We start from the raw sequence: 18001 nt of genomic DNA, 5'->3' as shown, positions 1-18001 counted from the left end.
GCTCCAGCTAAGTCCCCCCTACTGGGATGCGCAGGAGCACACTGGCTGCGTCTAGACTGGCAAGTTTGCTCTGCCCCGGGCTTCCTGGAATCAGCCGCTGATCAGTTTCAGCAGCAGCTGACTTGGGGACTCCTGGGGTTCTTAAGTTGAATCTGTATGTAAGTCGGAACTGGAGTCCAGATTCAGCTGCTGTTGAAACTGATCAGTTTCAGCAGCGGCTGAATCTGGACGCCAGTTCTGATTTACATACAGATTCAACTTAAGAACAAACCTACAGTCCCTATCTTGTACATAACCCGGGGACTGCCTGTACTTGTATAAAACCAAGCTCTAACATAGCAGAGTAAGGCAGTCTGTTAGCAGAACCCCCAATAAATGGTCAGACAATTTAGCCAAGTCTTTCAGAAAGAGGAAAATTATCCTATCCTACCCCTCAGTTTTAAAAAGTATCTGGCCCTCATTCCTCTCCAGGTCAAATCTAAACCTAACATCTAAACATTCTTGCTAATAAAAGTTCCCAGATTTTGCCACCAAGAGGTTGAGGTATTGCGATGAATATTACAACACCTGGGAAAATCACAGAAACAACACTCAGACTTTCACAGCTGGAGTTAAGCACCTAGGCTTCTATTTAAACCAATATGCTAGGCTACCTGAGCCTGGTGATGGGAAATACCAGCAGGAAGGGTGTTTGCTGACCCCCTACCATCGCACAGAGTCCAGGGCCTAACTGGAGGCTGAAGAGAGGCACTTGTCTACTAGCAATCCACAGACCAGGGGAAAGGTAGGCTCTCAGCCACACAGCAGGTCGCTATGCTGAGAGGTTGGCTAATTTCACAAAGGGGGGGGGGGGAGAGAAGAAGCCCTCCCTTGTAACAGAAGCTCACTAGATTGGGTGCTCCTCCAGAATGTGGAGCAAGGCTGGGCAAAATACAGCCCACAGGCTGGATCCAGACTGCTAAGCCACTGGATTGGGCCCTTGGATGTAGCAGGGACCCTTAGGCAGGCTCTCTGCCTGTCCAGCCCCCTGTGCACTGCTCAGAAAAGGAGTTGTGGGGCCCTGTTTGGCTTGGAAAAGCTACAAGCCTTGAAGAGGGGAGAGGCTTTGTGTGCTGCTCCCGCCTCCAGCACAATCCCATTGGCCGGTTTCTAGCCACTGGAAACGGCCTGTTTGAAGAACCAGCAGCATGCAAAATCTTCTCCCCACCTCCCCATCCCAGGCTCATAGCTATTCACAGACCCACATGACCCCTGCAGGGGTGTAGAAGTCAAGGAGCCTGCCAGAGAAACCTGAACTGCTGGCCAGAAGTCACCTAGAAAAGTCTCTCAGCCAGAGCCTGCATCCGGCTCCCCAGTACCTCCCACCCCCTAAACCTCTGCCCCCCTGCTCCACATAACCCAAACCTACTGCCTCTTCTGCTGCACCCATACCCCCTCCCAGTGTTCCAATAGCTGCATTCATCATGCACCTTTCCAGACCAGTCTGTGGTAAGTCCATGAAATGCCCCTGGTGATCCACAAGTACCTGCAGAACCATGGATCGATATGTTTTGCAGTTAGCATACTCAGCAGCTAGGTGATCATGTGCGTGCCATCTATCACCCCTCTGCAGTTTGGGAAGCCTATCTGTGCAAAGCCATCCACGATTTCATGCGAAGTCATTGCCCAAAGTCACAGTTTTTCAGAGCAGCATGAAATTGATTGCCCTGCACACTTCTGTCAACACAAGTCCACAGTCGACTCTCACTCCAAAATGATTGGGGACCAAGTAAAAGCTCTTGAGTAACCAGCTACCACAGCTCTCATTCATGTGTCCTTGCACCGCAGAGTGATGACGATTGCAGCACAGTCCCATGAAAGTGGCTTTCCTCACCTAAAAGTTCAGCAGTCACCACTCATCATCCCAGACTTGCACGACAATATGATCCCACCACTTAATGCTTTTTTCTCAAACCCAAAAGCTGCATTCCACTGTGGTCAGCACCTCCGTGAATGCCACAGGAATCTCGCGTCATGCAAATGGTGCTGGGACTCCTCAGAGCCACTAGCAGCTTCAGGAATAACTCAATTGCCATGCAGGACAAGCTTTGTGAAAAGGAGCAGCTAATGGGAGTTTTGCGAGAGAGTTCTCCAGGTGAAGGAGGAGCAAATTTGTGTCCCTTGGGCTAAAGTGGTTGGCTGTATTGTGTGTATTTGTGTTTGTAATGTACTTGCTGGCTGCCTGAAATATACTGTGTGCTGAGCTTGTTTGTTTGAAGGACCACGTGCTGAATCTAGCATTCTGCTAGACAAGGCTGAGAGCTTCTTAACGAGGCTTTGATACCTGATTTAAACAAGAAACAATCAAACCAATTATCCCTAGGAGTAAAAAGACAATGCAGGCAGAAAATTGGCAGTCTTATGTAGGGGAGTGGTGCCGATAGTCTTTCCGTTCATCCTTATGCAGTGCTGAAACCTCCCACATCGAGACAGGAACGCTGCAGTTCATGGGAACTGACACGCCTTCCTGCCAGGGTGACTCCTTAAGAAGTTTAAGCTAATCCCTTTCTTCTTTAGTAGATGGCTTAAACCCCCTACAGATGCGGCACTTAACTTTGAAATGGCCTTCCCCTGGGCCCTTGAGGCAAGCAGTACATTGGTCTCCTCTGGGTATGCGCTTGCCACAGATCTTGTGCTGTTTGAAGCCCTGAGGCAGCTGTCTGCCCCCAAGAGGGGAAAGGTTTTGTAGGAAAAAAAGGGGGGAACTCCCCCAATTAACTTCTACAATTCCAAGAACAATTGTTCAAGGGAAGAGCAGCCAGAGATGAGTGACTTGCAAAGCAAGGCTACATCTGGAAGTATCTCGAAATAGTAACGCCGCATCTTTAAATGCACCCATTATTTCAAAGTATATTTGGAAATAGCAGGGGCGCCATTCCGGCGCCGTCCCTGTAAACCTTGTTCCACATGGGTTAAGGGATTTGTTGGAATAGTGCTTTATTAATTTCAAAATAAGCTATTTCGAAGTAGGGGTGCTGCGTAGATGCATGCCAAGAGATCAGAAGCTTCAACAACTATCACTGGCAGAAGGAACTGAGCAGGAGCCAGGTTGGCAGTGCCAGTGATGCTACTCTAGATGGCTCTGCAGCTGACCAGATGGGTACTGCTAGGGAAAAATCTTCGGACAACCATGCATGCGGTATGTGCACACATACACCTGAGCCATCACTCGAAGAAGAGGGTTACTCACCTTGGGCAGTAATGGAGGTTCTTGGAGATGGTGGTCCCTGTGGGTGTTCCGCCTTGCATGTCTGGAGTGCCGCTGAGCCTCTAGTTGGAGATTTTAGGTAGCAGTGTCTCCTGCGAGGCTGCGCATGTGGAGCAGACAGCATGCATGGTGCCACTACCATGCATGCGCGGCCAACTGTCCTTTCAGTTCCTTCTCTGCCCCAGGCAAAAAAGTCTATGTCCAAAGCAGAGGAGGAAGAGAGGGGTTGTGGAGCTTGTTGATGTAATACATGATTGTTTGCTTGTGTTGTTGCATATGAAAAGGAAATACTGGCACACATAAAATACCACTCTGAGCTCTAGTATGTTCATGTGCAGGTTGGATTCCTGTGGGGACCATCACCCCTGAGTTCTGAAAGAGCTTGAGTGAACCCCCAGCTGAGAAGAGACACATCCATTGTGATGGTCACAGACGGGGGCGGTTCGTGAAAAGGTCCGATATCAAGCACACCCGTTTCTTGGGTCTGACACCAGTCCAGGGATTGGTTGTTCCTGACTGGGATTGACGCCACTTGGTTGACGCATGGTTTGGATACAGGTCTCAGCCAATATTGCACAAGCCTCATGTTCAGTCTGGCATGCTGTCCTACCTGAAGTGGCTGCTGCTGTGTGCCTCAGTATAAGAAGACATGTCCTTGTGGAGACTTGTGGGCTGCATTAGATCAATGAGACAAAATCCTGTATAGTCTGGAACCTTTGTTGTGGCAGAGGGGCTATAGTCTCTATGCAGTCAAGATGGGCTGGTTGGAGCTTGAACTTGAGTAGATTTATCTGCAGGCCAAGGGTGTGCAATAATGTCCTAGTTAAGGAGTCCGTGTTCTCTGCTTTTTGACTTGTGCATGCTTTTATCAGGCAGTCGTCAAGGTATGGAAATAGCAAGACCCCTTGTCGGCAGAGATGTGCAGCAACCACCACAAGCACCTTTGAAAAGGCCCTTGGAGCTTTGGAGATTGCGAATGGAAGCACTATGTATTGGAAATGTGCCTCTCCACTGCAAATTGAGGGATTTCCGATGTGTTGGGTGAATGGGTATGTGAAAATACACATCCTAGAGGAGGGGTGGCCAACCTGCAGCTCGCAAAAAAGAAATTGCAGCTCCTGACGGATCAGGGTCAGAACCTAGAACCGCTCAGGTCAGCCGCTCTCACGGCCAGGCCACTGTGAGCCGTATGCGTGCTCACGGCCCGCGCTGTTCCACTCACAGCCCCCAGCGCACTGCGTCATATCCTGCATGTGCAGGCCGGATCGCACACAGCGTCCCAGCCTGCACGTGCTAGCAGCTGGCTGCTGAGCAAAGGCAGTGGCAGCGGCTCCGGGTGCAGTGGTGGCACCAGCACCAGTGGCGGCTCCGGATCCTGGGCATAAGGTTAATGGGGGAGGGGGATTGGGTTGGGGAGGGGTATGGCTCTGGGGGAAGAGGGAGGGGAAAGGGAAGGAGAAGGAGGTTGGGTCAGGTGGGGATGTGCACGGTGTGCCAGCTGCTCAGCGCACACGCTCCAGCACATGGAGGGAGATGCACAGCTGTAGCAGCAGTGGCTCCGGGACCCGAGAATTAGGTTAGAGCGGGGGGCGGGTTCTGGCTCTAGAGCGGGGGAGGGGGATTGGGTTGGGGGGGTGCACACAACGTCCCAGCGCACACGCCTCAGCACCTGGAGGGAGATGCATGTGGCTGTAGTGGCAGCTCCGCCTTCGGGACTGGAGAACTAGGCTAGAGCGGGGGGAGGGCGATTAGTTTAGCGGAGGGCCTGTGCCTGGCTCTGTGGAGGGGGATTGGGTTGGGGGGGGTGTGTTTGGCTCTGGGGAAAGGGAGGGGGATTGGGTTAGAGCGGGGGAGGTACCTGGGGGAGGGGAGGGAAATGGAGGGGAAGAGGAGCAGCCAGTGTGCTTCCTGAGACCTGGGATCCCCAGGTACTGGCCCTAGCTGTCTCTGTCCCCTCGTCCTGGCCAGACCCCCCCCCTCTCCCCCCCAAGTACCAGCACAATTGGGGCCACATTAGTGAGGCTTGGGGGGGGGGGGGGGTTGGAGGGGTTGTTTTTTGGCATCTCACTTGTGTGGCTCCGACTGACTTTTCTGTGGGTCAGTGACCCCTGACCCAAAACAGGTTCCTCGCCCTTCTCAAAGACAACACTGAAACATTTTGTGCTTGACATAATATTTTATTTAAAAATGAAGCCTGGCCAACAAGCCCCCATCTGGACGCAGCATCATAACACTCCTGCACTCCCCCCCCCCCCACCCAGACCTGAAACCTGAGCCTATCATACACTGGAACCCCCTGTCCTGAGCCTCTCACATCCCCAAACTCCTGCACCCCCACATCCCCAGTCTTCTGCCACAACACTCCTGCGCCATCCACACACTGCAAATCTGTGTCCTGAGCCCATCATACTCCCAGCCTCCTGGCCCTGAGCCCTTCATGCACCCCAGCCCAAACTCCTGCACCCTCACAGCCACAAGTCTGTGGCTTGCTCAACACCCCAACCATCCCCCTGATCCTAACACTCTCCAGCCTGGAGCCCCCTCCCTGAGCCAGCATCCTCTTCTCTACTTCCTCCTGCACCCAAATTCCCTCCTAGAGCTTGCACCTCTCACCCCTTCCCCGGGCTTTTTTTGAGAGCCACAATAGCAGCGGAGACAGAGGAGCTGGGCAAAGTTGTTAAGTTCCCCCCTCCCCCCAAAAAAAGCTGTGCCCTGGGATGGATGTACCAGTACCTATTTTCTCCCCAGCGCATCGCTTTTTTTCCTCTTTCCTTCCTTTCCTCAGCAACTTTGCCCCGGCACTTCATGCTGTCTGCATTGCTGTTGTGGCTCTTCGTCTGGTCCTAGAGATTGAGAGCCAACAACCAGTCCCTTTTGTTTAAGGCAAGACTTATAGTGGATAAGGTCACCATCTTGAACTGTTCTGGTCAGATGTATCGGTTGAGCTTCCTGCGTTCAAGAATCAGCCTCCATCCTCCCAACTTCTTTATTGTGAGGAAGTAACGGGAGGAAAACCCTTTGCCTCTGTAGCAGTGGGGTACAGGTTCTTTAGCCCCCAGATGGAGCAGGTGGTCGAGCTCCTGTAGGAGAATGCTTTAGTGAGATGGGTCCCTGAAGGGGGATGGTGAGGGAGAATGGGAAGGGGGTATAGATGAGAAAGGGATCTAGTCTCTGCCACTCTTTCTAATGTCCAGTACCCATCTGTCCATGGGGCTAGAGGACCAGTGGGGGTTAGAATGGTGCTAGACGTTTGTGGAATAGTTGGTAGGGATGTGGTTGCCTTACACAAAGAGGAGTTGCCAGACTCTAGACCTAAACTTCAAAATGTTTGCCTCGAAGTCAAGGGTTGAGAGGGCTGGTAAAGAGTTTATCTCCATGGCTATGTCTAGACTGGCCAGTTTTTCCGGAAAATCAGCTGCTTTTCCGGAAAAACTTGCCAGCTGTCTACACTGGCCGCTTGAATTTCCGCAAAAGCACTGACTTCCTACTGTAAGAAATCAGTGCTTTTTGCGGAAATACTATGCTGCTCCCGTTCGGGCAAAAGTCTTTTTCCGAAAAACTTTTGCGCAAAAGGGTCAGTGTAGACAGCAGAGATTTCTTTTCTGCAAAAAAGCCCCGATCGCAAAAATGGCAATCGGGGCTTTTTTGCGGAAAAGCGCGTCTAGATTGGCCATGTACGCTTTTCCACAAAAAGTGCTTTTGTGGAAAAGCGTCCCGCCAATCTAGACTCTCTTTTCCGAAAATGCTTTTAACGGAAAAGTTTTCCGTTAAAAGTATTTCCGGAAAATCATGCCAGTCTAGACCTAGCCCTCCTGAATTGGTGTTGCCGCCGCCTGTTGTCAAAATGCCTCTGTGGTTGACTAAAAGGACTGGGTTTGTATCTGTGTGAAATACCTTCCCTGCTTACGTTTTGTTGACCGACATGAATGCCAGGAATTTTCAGCCTGGCACGAGGGTCAGAGAGTGAAGCGACATATCCATGGTGCCCATAAACAACTTGGATCCCTGGAAAGGGAGCTCCTCCACCGTGGCTTGTACTACATGGGGAAATCCGGACAAGTAGAGCCATGAGGATCTCATTACGACGGCCATCATGATGGAGCATGATGTGGTATCAGAGGCAGCCTGTAAGGCTGTGTGTGAAATCAGGCTGCCTTCATTTAAGTTGGCCCTGAATTGGTCTGTCTTCTCATCTGGCAGGCTATCAATAAAGTGTGATAATTGCTCAAAAATGTGGTGCGTGTATTTTGTGAACATCATGGTGTAATTTGATATCTGGAGTTGGAGCAACGCAGAGGAACAGGCCTTTCTCCCCATGAGGTCCAGGTGCTTCCACTACTTGCCATAGGGTGTGCTTCTGGCAGCATTCTGTTTTCCCCTTTGATTAACCGTTACCCAATTCCCTCATGGTAGATGTGGATAGGAGAATAAAAGTCAGCATCCTGTGGAGCTTCATAATATTTATGGTTTGACCTTTTACAGACTAGTGGAATTGTTGCCGGTGTCTGCCAGATCACCATGGCAGGGTCTATGAGAGCTGGGTCCATCAATAGTGCCAGCTTAGCGGATGGAGACACCCGCAGGATACTAGTAACAGAGGAAGTGGGTCTTTGACCAAAAAAGCTTATCCTCCAATAAATCTGTTAGCGTATGTCTATACTACAGCGTTAATTCTAGTTAACTTAATTTGAAATAGTTAATTTGAATTAAGTTAATTCAAATTAACACATCTACACACAAAACCTATTTCAAAATAGCATACTGAATGGACCCTGAACCGAAGTTAAGGCTGGCCGGAATGAGTGCCGGCAGGGCAGCAGGTTAGGACTTAGTGTGTGGGGCTGCTGTCTGAGGCTAACTGAGCTCCGTGCTTAAAGAGACCCGACACCCATCCTGGACAGACAGTTCTCAGGGTTCCCCGCTTGCTTGTCTACCTTGATGAGGGACAGCAAAGCAGTCCTGTCTTGGAGTGCCCTGAGTGCCTGCACTCGGGACACCACAGCACTTAGCCACATGGAGCCAGAGCTGCCCCGGGCATGCCGGTGCATCTCGTGGGGTCGTTGCCATCAGCCCAGCTGCACTTGCTGCAGGCTGCCATCCGGAGGGTCCATGGGGAGGCTGTGAGGATCCAGCAGGCCCTGCGGGAGAGCGTCCACCCTGAGGAGCCCTCAGAACCATCCCGGTCCTCCCCACTGGGGGCTCGTGCCCCATTCCTCCCTCACGTCCTTCCACTTACCCCTTCCTAGCCCCCCCCATCCCAATGTCAAACAGAAGACACGTATGTTCAAAAATAGAAACTGGGTTTTTTGAACAAAACGGGGGGGGGGAGGGATGAACCTCTTGGGAGACTGGGAAAAGGAGGTGGGAAAGTGGGGATGAGGGAGCTGGAAGGGGGAAGCAAGGGGAAGAAGGGGGAGGGGAAGCTCAGGGCCCAGGGTTGGGGGGTCTTGCTGGACCAACTTGATTGTCATGCAAACCTGCTCCTGGGTTCACATGTGACCTTTGGTGGCCAGGCTGGCAGCTATCCTGACATAGACAGTCGCGTTCCTCCATCTATTGCAGAGATCATGGACGTTGGGGGCATCCCCCCCCAACCTGAATAAGGTCCATGATCTCCACCCTGGACAAGGAAGGCGCCCGCCTTCTCCAGCCCGTCAGGCTCCTGGGAGCTGGCAGACTGCTCCTGGGGAGCGGTGGAAGGCTGGCTGCCAGGGGCTTGCTGGCTCATGTTCTGGGGCCACTGGGTCAGGGGCTCTGGTGGCCACTGCTGGCTCTGGGCTGGCAGGCTTGGAGCTGGCACAGGCACTATAGCCAGGGTCTACCCCTTTAATGGCTCCAGGGCTGGGGAAGAGGAGAGTAAGTTTTCCTGGTTGTGCCCAGAGTGGCCACCAGGGGTCCCTGGGAAGGGCTGGAGGCCCCCTATTTCGAATTAAGTGTCTACATAACACTTAATTCGAAATAGCTATTCCAAATTTGGCATTACTCCTCCTAGAATGAGGTTTACCAAATTCGAATTAAGCGCTCCACTATTCCAAATTAATTTTGAAATAGCGGTTTGCATGTATAGACGCTATTAAAGTTAATTGAAAATAACAGTTGATAGACATACCCTTAGTCTATCAGGTGCCACAGGACTTCTTGTTGTTTATGCAGGATACTGGTCAACTTGGGCTGGGTTTCAGTGAGGCTCACCAGGGACACTTCCAGCATGTCTGCCATCCTCATGTAAAGTTCTTGGAATGATTTAAAATCATCTCTCGTTGTGAGTAGAGGGGGCTTCAGGGTGTCATCGGGTAAGATGATGAAATACGTGTTGGTGGAGGTGTGGAGACAGAGGGTTCCTCGTCATTTAAATGTGGTTCATCCTCCTGAGAAGCAGATCTATCGAGGGAGGACACAGACATGGCCCTTGATGGAGCAGAGGGAGGTGGATGAGGTTGCACCTGTTGTGATTGTTGGGCTCTGAAGGGTGCCCAAGAAGGCCAGCAGGGCCAATTGGCTGGCACTGGCACTGAAGGGAGCAGCCATTGTAGTGGCTGCCATTGAGGCGGTGCTTGTGGCTGAGGCTGTTTTGGAGAGGAATACCCCAAGGGTTCCTCGTCCTCATTGCTCGCAGTGGCAGTGCTGAGTCTGCAGGAGTAGAAAGCTTGAAAGGCTGCTGGATGAGGGCATACCCTCGGCGCTGAACAACAGGGTCATCGGCACAGATGTTACTCTCAGCTCTTCTGTTGCCGCGAAAGGCTGCGGTGCTAGTGTCACAGGTCCTGGCAGCAGTGCAAAGGATGGTACAGCCATTACCATGGGGTTGCCAGTACTGCATGCTTGTGCCTCTTCGGTGCCATAGGTACCAATGGCACTGTATGGGACCTCAGTTTCTTCTGTGCCGACAGTGCATCAGAAGGCGCTGGTTTGGCTTTTGCCTTCGTCTGCACAAAGGTCAAGTTGGACAGTGTTGGTGGCGCCAACTTAAGACTTCTCAGGTGCTTTGGAGCTCACTTTAGTAAGGTCCTTGGACCCTCCAGAGCTGTTGGTGCCTGACTGTCCTGGTACCTTAGCTGAGGTCGGTGCAAGGGGTATCTTGGGCATTCGGTCCCCTTTTTTGAAGAATGGGATCTCTTGCTAGGGCTTGTTTGGAGGAAGAGTCCCTGAAGGAACAGCCTTCTTAGACACAGCCAATGGCGAGGGCAGTTGGGGTTGAATGGAGTGCTTTGGGTCCCAGGCTAGCAGCACGGTGTTCTCAAGGGGGAAAAGCTTCAGTTGTAGCTCCCTGGCTTTGCGCGTGTGGGCTGTTAGCCATCAGCAGTGCTGGCATTGGGTGGTAGTAGTGTGTGCCCACCCCCAGCCCTGAACACACCGAGTGCTCGTCAGATGGGGATTGAGAGCCCGCAAGACATGCAACATTTAAGGCCTGGGGAACCTGGCATCCCAGAAGGAAAAATGTTGCCAAGGCAGAGTCTTAAAAGCAAAAAGATTTTTTTAAACTAACAATAACTATTGAACTGTTAAACTGCACTATACGACACTAAACTATACTACCCATAGCAAAGAGCTATGAACACATTTTGAAAAAGACTGGAGAGAAACTGCAGTTCCGATGGATGCTGGCAGCAGAGAAGGAACTGAAGGGATGGTCGGCTGTGCATGCGTTGTAGCAGCACTGGGCATACCGTCTGCTCCATGTGCACAGCTTACTGAGGGCACTGCTACCTGAAATCTCTGACTAGAGGTGCAGCGGTGCCCCAGACACCTACTGCAGCTGGGAGAAGTGCAGGACTAGTGCAGGCAAATGGCACAGACTCAATCTCTGCGGTAGCTGAATACAAGCCCAGGACTCCAACCCGCTGGCATGTGGCTTAACCTTTCACTGATGCCCTTTGGGAGGCTGCGTAAAACAAGGTGAAATAAGTGAAGTCATCAATATTTCCAGGGCTGGAGTGAGGGTCTTTCAGAATTAGAACCCCAGGGTTGGATAAATATTACTAGATGGGCCAAACTTGGGGACTAAAGGACTTCACCTAGATTCCCGGCACCTGATGTTGGATGGTGCTATGTCACTCTTGAAACCTCCTTCTTTCTTTCTTTCGAGGGAAAAATCCTGGTATGGGTTAATGCATATTTTTTTAGCACAAAAATGTGCTTGGTAAAGACCCCGTATTCTGAAGAGCTGTCTATAATAATCCTGAGCATATGGTTCTCTCCAAGCCATTCCAGGCAAACACGCTAATTTTGCTTCAGGGAGTAGCCAAGCTTGTCTGTACATGATAAACTTAAAAAACCCCAACAGTCTAATAGCACTTTAAAGACTAACAAAACATGTAGATGGTATCATGAGCTTTCATGGCAGGGGGTAAAACTATCAAGGGGGAAAGAACTGGAATGTAATAGGAAAAACAAATAGTTTCTAAGTATCTAAAGGCTAGATAGTCAAAAGACGCAGATAAGAACCATTAATTAGGAAACAACAAATGGTCAGGTAACATTTAAAGACAGACATAACATGGAGATGGTATCATGAGATACATAGACAAAGAACCATCGTCACGGTCATTGGTTGGTAGATTGATAATGACCCAGCCATCCAGTATCTTTATTCAATCCATGGGTGAGAGAATGGAACTTGTGAATGAGCCTTTCCTGTGTATTTGGCTTGTGGAATTGGTTTGGAACAAAACAGCTACTTGAAGATCTGTTAGTGCAGTGGTCCCCAACCTTTTGGGGCTGCCCGGCACCCGGGCCGCCCAGATCATTTGGCGAGCGCCCATAAATGCTCCGGTGGGCGCTATACCACCATGTTGGGGGACCACTGTGTTAATGAATGCCCAGGTTTTTGTATGTTCCCTTTACAGATTTTGGTCAGGAGAGGAAGAAAGTCTTAGGGCAATGGTGGGGAATCTTTTTTTGCTTGGAGGCCAATGACTCAAAGAAAAATTATTCGCGGGCAGGGGGCGCACACCAGAGAGAAGCAACACAAACACCAGCCCTCACTGGCCTGGCCCAGAGAAAAGACAGTTACTTATCTCAGAACTGTTTTTCTTCAAGATGTGTTGCTTATGTCCATTCTGTCTAGGTGTGTGCGTGCCCCGTGCACAAGTTCTGGAAGCTTTTTGCCCTTAGCACTACCTGTTGGGCCAACAGGGGAGCTCCCTAGAGTGGTACTGGTATATCCTAGCATATAACCCCATGCTGGCCCTCCATCCCCTCAGCTCCTTCTTGCCGCAGATTCCGACAAAGGTGGAGGTGGGCGGGATCAGAATGGACATAAGCAACACATCTCGAAGAACAACAGTTACGAGGTAAGTAACCATATTTTCTTTTGAGTGCTTGCTTATGTCCATTCTGTCTAGGTGATTCCAAGCAAACCCTTAAGGAGGCAGGGTCGGAACCTAGAGCGAAATGGATTGCAGCACCACCTGACCTACCACTGCATCCTGAGTAGCTTGTTGCATGATGGCATAATGTTTGGCAAAGGTATGGACTAAGGTCCGGGTGGCCACCCTGCATATGTCCACAACTGGCACCTGGGCTAGGGAGGCCGTAGAGGAGGCCCGAGTCCTAGTTGAGTGGATCATGATAGGAGGGGCCACCCTCCCTGAAATATCATAAGTCTTGATACACAATGTAATCCATGACAAAAGACACTGAGCTGATACCGGGGAACCCTTCATCCTGTCTGCTATGGAAACAAACAACTGAGCGGACTTGCGAAATGCCTGTGTCCTGTCTAAATAAAAGGCGAGAGCCCTCCTAACGTCCAGTGAGTGGAGTGCCCTCTTTCTCATCCGCATGCGGCTTTGGCTAGAACACTGGCAGGAAAATCCCCTGGGACATGTGGAACAGGGAAACTACCTTAGGGAGGAAAGCCGGGGGGCGGAGGAGGGGAAGAAGGGGGGAGGACGCATCGTCACCTTGTCCCTCAAAATCACTGTGTATGGCGGTTCTGAGGAGAGGTCCCACAGCTCAGAAACCCTCCAGGCTGAGGTAATGGCCACCAGAAATGCTACCTTCCATGAGAGGTGGGAGAGAGAATATGTAGCCAACGGCTCTAATGGTGGGCATATGAGCCCTTGCAGCACCAGGTTCAAATCCCACTGCGGCACTGGCCGCCGCACATGAGGGTATAACCTGTCCAATCCCTTCAGGAAGCGTTTCACCATAACTTGCGCAGAGCAACCTCCTGCCCTCCCCCTGGTGGAAGGCTGTAATGGCCACCAGGTGTACCCTAACTGATGAAGTGGACAGCCCCTGTTCCCGGGAGGTTGAGAAGGTAGCCCAAAATAAGGGGAACAGGGGTCTAACTGATCCAAATAGAAAACCTCTTCCATTTGGTTCGGTAGGAGGATCTAGTGGAGGGTCTGAGCAAAGGAGTTCCCCACCCCCCACCACAGCCACTGATCATCCAAGCCTTGAGGTGAAGGGATTGTAGGTTTGGGTGGCACAGCCGACCCTGCTTGAGGTCCTGCATTAGGTGGTCTGGGACCATCGGCAAAGGGACGGGATCCACGATCAACAGTGACACCAGTCGTGTACCAATGTTGCCAGGACCAGTCCAGGGCTATGAGAATGAGCATGGCCCGCCATTCTTGACCCTCACAAGCACATCGTGGATTGGGGAAAGCGAGGGAAAGTGTATACAGGCCCGCTGGCCATGTTCTCACGAAGGCATCCCCCATAGAGCCCCCTGCCTTGACCCCTGTACAAGAAGAACCTGGGGCATGTTGTTGGCATGGGTTGGGAACAGATCTACTAGGGGAGTGCCCCAACTGCTGAAGAGGGGGTCTACCACCTCCCCCTTGAGCAACCATTTGTGAGCCGAAAAGGTCCGACTAAGCCACTACGCCAGGGTGTTGTATGACCCACAGCAGGAAAGTGAGGGATCCCAGAGGGCTAGTGCCTCCTGGCACAGGGGAGAAGAACAAACACCCCCTTGACGGTTCATGTAATACATAGCCGTCATGTTGTCCGTGAGAACGGGGACACACTTCCCTCGTAGCTGGGGCATAAATATCCGACAAGCCAGCTGAACCGCCCTTAGCTCCCTGACATTGATGTGCAGGTTCCTCTCTGCCCCCAACCACATACATCGCGTACAAAGATCCGCCAGGTGGGCACCCCATTCTGTGTTAGACACATGCATCATGAGCTGGACTGTAGGGGAGGGCTGATGGAACGGACCCCCTTCGCATACTTCGGAGTCCCTCAGCCACCAGTTCAGGGTCAATAGGATTGCTGGGGGGACCATCACCACCAGGTTGATATGGTCGTGGACTGGCGTGTATACCATCGCCAGCCAGTTCTGGAGAGGCCTGAGGTTGAGACTGGCGTAGCGCACGACATACGTGCATGCCACCATGTGACCCAAAAGCCTCATGCAGTTCTGCACAATGGTCATGGGAGCAGCTTGGAGACTGTGAATGAGGTAGCCCAGGGACAGGAGCCGTTGACGCGGGAGGGACGCCCTGCTGCACGTTGCAGCCAAACGTGCCCCCACAAACTATCACTTGGGTAGGAGTAAGGGTGGACTCCTCTTCATTCAATATGAGCCCCACCCCTAAGAATGTTTCCCTGGCTAGGTCGATGTTGAACAAAAGTTGGTCTTTCAACTGGCCCCTGATCAGCCAGTTGTCTAGGTAAGGGTCAACGTGCAGCCCCTTCCTTTGAAGGAATGCCGCCACTACCGCCATGCACCTGGTGAACACCCTGGGTGCTGTGAAGAGGCCAAATAGCAGCACTGCAAACTGGTAATAGTTCTCGCCCACCGTAAACTGAAGGTATTTTCTGTGGTGGGGAACAATCGAGAGTGGAAGTATGCGACCTTCAAATCGAGGACTGCTGTGGTGGGGAACAATCGAGAGTGGAAGTATGCGACCTTCAAATCGAGGACTGCATACTAGTCTCTTAGATAGAGGGAGGGGATGATGGAGGCTAGCATTACCATCCTGAATTTTGACTCTCTTAAGGCATTGAGCCCCCTTAGGTCCAGAATGGGGCGGAGACCTCCTTTGATTTTAGGATCAGGAAGTAGTGGAAATAAACACCACTTCCCTAGAGAGATGGGGGACCTTTTCTACCACCCCTAGAGAAAGTAGAATGGAGACCTCCTGCATGAGCAGGATCTAGTGAGGGGGTCCCCGAAGAGGGACAGGGAAGGGGGATGAGAGGGCGGGGAAGAAAGGAATGGGAGAGAGTATCCCCTCTGTACCATGTCTAGTACCCCCAGCTCTTGCCTTGGCAGTACCGGCTGCAGTGCCGGGGCCGGCTTAGGCACATGGGTCTTGCGGCCTGCGTGCTGCCCCGTGCCGGGCCTGGGGAGGCTGCGAGCTCTATCAGCTCCCAGACCACAGAGAACGTCTCCAGTGTGGATGGCCTCCGGCCCTCCTCCAGAGACAGGTCCCGGCCCCCTTGGGCTCCCAATCTTACCGGGCTCCTCTCTTGAAGCACCAGACCCGAGGGCTGGTGCTCCAATCCCGCTTCCACGGTGACCTTTCACTTCACTCCCGTTTACTAGTCAATGGCACTGGCGATTGAGATCGGTGGGTCGGTGCTGATCAGTGCCGGGAAGGCACCACATGCCTTGGTGTCCGCTCCATCTCTGTAGTCGATGCTGGTGCGCTCCTTACCGACGATGCCAGCTCCGGCACTGGGGATTGAAGCGCTGACTCCATTAACAGGAGCTTAAACCTGGAGTCTCTCTCGCTCTGCGTACCTTAAGGGACCTGCTGATCTTGCAGGCATTAGTTAAATGGCCATCACCAAGGCACTTCAAACAGTGCCTCCACAGGGCATGGGGTTGGAGCACTGTTGACAGGGTTTGAAACCCTGGGGCCCCACCATGCCCTCCTCATGGAGGGAAGCGGGAAACTACTATCAGTACTATCTAATCACTACTAATAATCAACTGCTAACTACTCCTAAGGAGAAACTGTTTACATAAGAAAGCTAAGGGAGCACTTGCAAAGGAAAGCAAAGCATTCCAGCAACCCTCAGGGTGGAAAGGAGGAACTGAGGGAGTGAAGGGCCAGCAGGGGGTTATATGCTAGGATATATGGATGCCACTCCAGGGGGCTCCCTTGCTGGCCCAACTGGTACTGCTAAGGGCAAAAAGCTTCCGGAACTTGTGCCGGGGCACGCACATCTAGATGGAATGGACATAATCAAGCACTCGAAGAAACAATGCAAAACCAAGCACACCTCAAACAAAACCAACCCCCCAAAACAAAAAGACCTCACAGGTTAGGCCCACAAAGGACCAAAAACCGTTTCACCAGCCTGGCCCCGTGTTAAAAAGAGAGAGACACAAGAAACACTCTGGGCACAGGGGCTCCCTTGCACTCCAGCCCCATAGATCCACAACTGGCCTCCTGCTTCCTTTGATCCAGTTAGTGATGAAGCTCTGGGCTTCCCTCACCCCCTGCACCCTGCAGGCGGGCAAGACTGTACTAGTATTCCAGACCTGCAGAGTGGGGGACTTTCAAGTAGGGAAGGAGTGTTAGCACCGGCTCAGCATGCAGGGGAGGGGGGAAAAGATGGAAGCCCAGCGTCTTGCCATGGGCTGGATCTGGCCTATAGGCTTTTAGGTTCCCCACGCCTGTGATGTTCTCACCTCTTCACTATTACAGGAGAACACCTTGATCTTTCATCACCTCAGGATGCATGGACACAATCACTTGATACAGAAGTCCCCAAAGTTAGACCACCACTCAAGAGGTGGTGATCCATGACTGCTGAAGCCATATGGCTAAGATGAGATGGGTGAATCCCTGTGTAAAGAATTCCACCAACGTTCCCCACCGAGGTGAGGTGGAGAAGAGTGCAAGGGGTTGAGCATATGAATCCAGTAGAGAAACAGCTAAGATCAAGGAATATGGGAGGAGTTGCTGATGAACTGGATATGAAAAATATTTTTCCTCAATTGGATCAGATATGAACCTGAAAACACTTATACAATCCAAAATGAGAATACCCTGATCAGAACCCAACTACTATTCCAATTGTTCTTTGCACAGAGATTAAGCATATGGCAAAACTAAAAACCTTTGACAGTGTTGTGATCACTATCCAGTTTCTGGTTCCATGTGCTTAAGGCTGTTGGCAACATATCAAATAAATTAGATGAGCTCAGAAATCTATTCCCACTGTCTGCTTTTACATTTAAGCTTTTAAAATATCAAGTATTCATACAGAACATTTCAGATTACTCTCTCGATAAAATCAATGTTGCAAAACTGTCTCAACCTCAGTCTTGAAACAATCTTATTCTTCTTTAAGATCCTCCAAACTCTTCTATTAATTCTCAAGGTTATTTCAGAGATCTACTGCTCCCAATACACATGTCTAAATATAAAGCACCCAGAGTGGAAATATTTCTCCTACTGAATCTGCTAAGAATTGCTAGACACACATTTATAAGTACATAATGACATGACTGTCTTCTACACTACTATCTATGAATGATGTGTGGCTCCAGCACTTGGAACTCTATTAACAGCTCTTTACAGCAAAAAGAGAAAATTCCATTATGCTGATGCTAGTTAATACAATAGAGTGGTAATGAGATGACAACACCATTCACACATTCTCTCAAGTCTGACTTTTACTGTACTTTGCAGCTAACAGAAAAGATTTAGCTGTATCAGTTAACAAAAGAGGTGCTGGAGAAAATCCACCCTGAACAGATTAGAATATCATCATTCAAACTAAAGTACAGCAATACTGATTTTAATTCCCCTACTTCCCATTGAAGAGAGAAGAGGAAGT

Source organism: Pelodiscus sinensis, chromosome 8, assembly GCF_049634645.1.
Source record: "Pelodiscus sinensis isolate JC-2024 chromosome 8, ASM4963464v1, whole genome shotgun sequence".
NCBI lineage: Eukaryota > Metazoa > Chordata > Testudines > Trionychidae > Pelodiscus > Pelodiscus sinensis.
Note: the sequence above shows the minus strand (reverse complement) of the source record.